The sequence below is a fragment of the Palaemon carinicauda genome, chromosome 31 (assembly GCF_036898095.1).
Source record: "Palaemon carinicauda isolate YSFRI2023 chromosome 31, ASM3689809v2, whole genome shotgun sequence".
Lineage (NCBI taxonomy): Eukaryota > Metazoa > Arthropoda > Malacostraca > Decapoda > Palaemonidae > Palaemon > Palaemon carinicauda.
This window is the reverse complement of record NC_090755.1, coordinates 63,914,721-63,919,720: the sequence shown is the minus strand read 5'-3', so window position 1 is coordinate 63,919,720 and position 5,000 is coordinate 63,914,721.

The window sequence follows — 5,000 nt, the reverse complement described above, 5'->3', positions numbered from 1 at the left end:
TAAAATTAAAAAATGACTCACGCTATAGTCCTCTTTGTTGGCTACACTCCAGCCCTTGCCAGGGCACCAGCCACCCGTTGAGTTACTACCGCTAGAGAGTTATTGGTTCCTTTGACTGGCCAGACAGTACTACATTGGATCCTTTTCTCTGGTTGCGGCTCATTTTCCTTTTGCCTACACATACACCGAATAGTCTGGCCTATTCTTTATACATTCTCCTCTGTCCTCATACACCTGACAACACTGCGATTACCGAACAATTCTTCGCTCAAGGACACTCCAAGATCAAACCATTGTTCTCTAGTCTTGGGTAGTGCCATAGCATCTGTACCATGGTATTCCACTGTCTTGGGGTAGAGTTCTCTTGCTTGAGGGTACACTCAGTCACATTGTTTTGTTCTATTTTATTTCTCTTCCTCTTGTTCTTTTAAAGTTTTTATAGTTTATAAATGAAAAAATTATTTTGATGTTACAGTTTTTAAAATATTTTATTTTAGTTCTTTATTACTTTTCTTGTAGTTTCCTTATTTCCTTTCCTCACTGGGCTATTTTCCCCGTTGGAGCAATCGGTCTTATAGCATCCTGCTTTTCCGACTAGGTTTGTACCTCAGCAAGTAATAATAATAATAATAATAATAATAATAACAGTAAAGAACTATGCGAGGTTGCAATTTCAGGGGTCAGATTTTTATATTAAGTTTTCATCTTCGTTTTGGTGGTTAGTGCCATCAGTACACCTCATGTGGTGCACCGTAGGCATTATTAAAGGACCTCTAGTTGCACTCACTTTTTAGCCTTCTGATATACCTCTGTTCCCAATTCCTTTCCTCCATTTTGCTGTCCAACATCTAACTTTTATTCTATTGCTGGGGTTACCTTCCTCTCTGTTTCTGCTCGGTGTTGAATGGCCTTCCAATTCCCCGCTCCAGCCCATATGGCTCAGATTCATAGGTCTAATTCTGTTCGTTATTTCATGAATCTTTCAATCGAATTTTTTTTTTTAAAGAGGTGGGTCTGTCATTACTAAAAGAGGTGGAACCCTTTAGCAAAAACTTTTCTTTTATGAATGAGCCTGTGCTTTGGCTACCAAGGGACGCCTTGGACTCTAAACCATGTGAAGATGGTTTGAAATTTGTTTCCATGTGAACCCTCTCATTTTTTACTCTTTCTTTTACTCTCCATATTTTTTCCGTACATCCAAAGCATCTAAATAACCGTTATTCACGCCATGAATATAAATAAGAATAATTAAGTCATATCTATTATGCCTAATTACAACCTACAAGCTATCACGGCGACCCGGAGGCATCTTAATGGCCATTACTATGGCATCTCCAGTGTCATTCTGTGAAACAAGAAGGCATTAAAAATGAAGGTAAAATATTAAGAGGCAATGTTGTCCGAAATGTAAATTAAATTTCGGTGCCTCACTGCCTCCCGCCACCACATCGACCGGGAGCTACTGCCATCTAGCGGCTGTCGGATAAACAACTCTGGTCTCCATGGCTTCATTGCCTTACAGCTCGACTCCTTGCGGTCTTGCCGATTCGGTGGAATAATGTTATTAGGTTTTTTAATTAATGGCGATAACTTTAGTATGGTTTATGATACATTTGTTTGTGAAGTATCCTAAAATTTTTATATGAAGCATCTTAGGTTTTGATTATTCTCTGAAACCAAAAAGAAATAAATGCTGAGGTATCAGAGCTACTCTTTATAATGGTAAGCATATGCTGAATATTTGCCTTGTGTACTGAACACCATAAAATAGACTATCGTGCATTCTGTGGGAACATAAATATTTTCAATTCACTATCGATTTTTATCAACTTTATAGCTGTATTCTTTATTCATCGTCAAACGTGATCAAAATAATCTTAGTATATTTGATTAAAGAGCAGACATTATCTAGATTAAAGAGCAGACATTATCTAATTTTTATCAATTGTAGATCGTTCACAAAAGAAATTTTTGATTCATTGTCGATCGTTCTCACATTATTTTTTTTTTATTTTCGAATGATATCAGTATTAAAGTTTAACATTTGACTTATTGTTTTTATTATTATTATTATTCAATCCCTAACATTTTAACTTTAAATAGGTATTTTTCTCGCCTTATTCGTTGTTTAAACCAAATTTTGTCACATCTTAGCAATCCAGAGCAAAGTAAATGTTAAGAATTATTTATTTTCCTGTATTTGAATCATAGTTATAGTCAATCACATCTTGTCATCTAATTTTCTCAAGATTGATAGCAAGGATTACATCAACCCTTCTTACTTCACGAGTAAGAAAATTTTGAAAGTAATATTTTTAGAACATTTCTATATCTGTAGATTATTCTTGAAAATGAAATGACGAAAAGTCAGTTGTTTATTCTTGAAGACTAAAAAAAAAATATCAGTAGTTTCTTTTTGAAAATGATATGACGAAAATGCAGTAGTTTATTCATGAAAATGAAAAAAACGAAAATGCTGTAGTTTATTCCTGAAAATGGAAAAACGAAAATGAAGCAGTTTATTTTTGAAAATGAAATAACGAAAATGCAGTAGCTTATTCTTGAAAAATTAATAACGAAAATTTAATAATTTATTCTTGAAAATTAAATGATGAAAATTCAGTAGTTTATTCTTGAAAAAAGATATAACGAAAATTCAGTAGTTTATTCTTGAAAATGAAATGACGAAAATTCAGTATTTTAAACTTGAAAATGAAATGAAGAAAATTCAATAGTTTATTCTTGAAAATGAAATGATAAACAAAAGACGATACTTCTGAATTTCGAGAAAAGAGCATTGAAATGAAACATAAAATATTTGTTTTTCGTCGTGGGTATAAAGTTTTGACAATGAATTGTCGAAGTGTAACGAAGTGTGAATTAAATTTCGAAGCGTTTTATGAAAAAAACCATTTTGCCTTTGTTCTGCTCTTGCATTCCCACAGTGACTCTCTCTCTCTCTCTCTCTCTCTCTCTCTCTCTCTCTCTCTCTCTCTCTCTCTCTCTCTCTCTCTCTCTCTCTCTCTCTCTCTCTCTCTCTTTACTTTTGTGTTTACTGGAAGAGATGCAGGCAAATATTTTGAAATTCTTCCCAAAGTACAGTTTCAGTTTTTATTATTATTATTATTATTATTATTATTATTATTATTATTATTATTATTATTATTATTATTGTTATTATTATTATTATTATTATTATTGTTGTTTTTGGATTGTTATGAATATTTTGATTTTGATTTCTTATTAATGTTGTTATTACTGTTATCATAATTATTATTTTTTTCGTTATTGTTATTATTAATAGTGTACGCGACCCGACAAAAATGACGTATAAATCTTTAGATAGATATACTCACACAGAGTCAACCCATCCCACCCTCTACTTTTCCTAACTACAACACGGCAGTTTCGGCAACTTGTGGGAAAATGTGGTTTCTGAGCGTAGCCTAGCCTAACCTCTTCCGGTACCCCTTTCGCCAGGGTATGATAACTCCCTCTCCCCCTATCTCAGAGATGAGGACACACCGAGTAGTTATACGTTTGGCAATGCCGCTGAGCGTGACAGTAAAAAAATATATACATATATATATATATATATATATATATATATATATATATATATATATATATATTATATATATATATATATATATATATATATATATATATATATATATACATACATACATACATACATATACATATATGTGTATATATATATATATATATATATATATATATATATATATATATATATATATATATATATATATATATATATATATACAACATACATACATACATACATACATATACCCAGACACATAGCTCTTCATTATACAGGGGAGATGATTATTATTCAAAAGATAACGAAAGGGGAAATTGAGAGATTAAAATAAGAAAATTCCTTCAATTGAAAATGTAAAGAATTGCATAATCCATTAACAAAAAAAACGAGAAAAGCGTCCTGGAATATTGTTTTTATTTATATCCATATTTAATCCTTGTAAACCCTGCTTGCCTTACATCAATAACATTGCAGGGCAGACTTTGACAATTTCACTGTATCGTTTTAAATTAAATGGTTGGAAAGCTGTGCATCCAGTACTGCCATTTATTGTTTTAATATTAATTGGTTTTTAGTGATATATATGGAAAGTCTTTTTATTTTTTAATTGAATCATCCTAATATTGTGTACAAATTACAAAAAAATACATTATAATATTTTACACAATTTTTTATACTTGTTAGTTTCAAAATTGTTTAAGAATATTTTAACGCATTTTTTTCTTTGGTTCGTTTTATTTTTTTATTTATTTATCTATTCATCTTTCAGCGTATCCGTCGATGTAAAGAAAATGGGATAATTTATAAAGTATATTTATTGCTAATTGGTTAAAAATTATATACGATTAATTTTGTGGCGTGACAGGCGGACATCCCATTCAACTCTCTCTCTCTCTCTCTCTCTCTCTCTCTCTCTCTCTCTCTCTCTCTCTCTCTCTCTCTCTCTCAAAGTTCTTCTTGCTGCTGATGTACAAGGTCGTCGGCATTCTCATTGTTTGCGAGGAAGGGAGCCTCTCTCTCTCTCTCTCTCTCCTCTCTCTCTCTCTCTCTCTCTCTCTCTCTCTCTCTCTCTCTCTCTCAATTTAATCCTAGTAATGGAATGGAATTTTCGCGGCATGGCTTTCATCTTATGTGTGTTCGTGTATTTTCCTTTTGTCGCTGTTTTTAGTTTTATTTTTTCATCCCTTGTGCATCATTTCCCTGCATTTATAAATATTTTTGTTTTTTTCTTGTTCTCAGTCTATCACATTTTCATCCACATTTTTATTTATTCAAAGTTTTCCCGCTATTTTACTTCCTTTTCTTTTCTTGCATTGCTTTCATTTTAAGGAGAGATTGAAGGAAATTAAAAAGGTTTTGTCTATATTTTTCAGCGAGAGAGAGAGAGAGAGAGAGAGAGAGAGAGAGAGAGAGAGAGAGAGAGAGAGAGAGA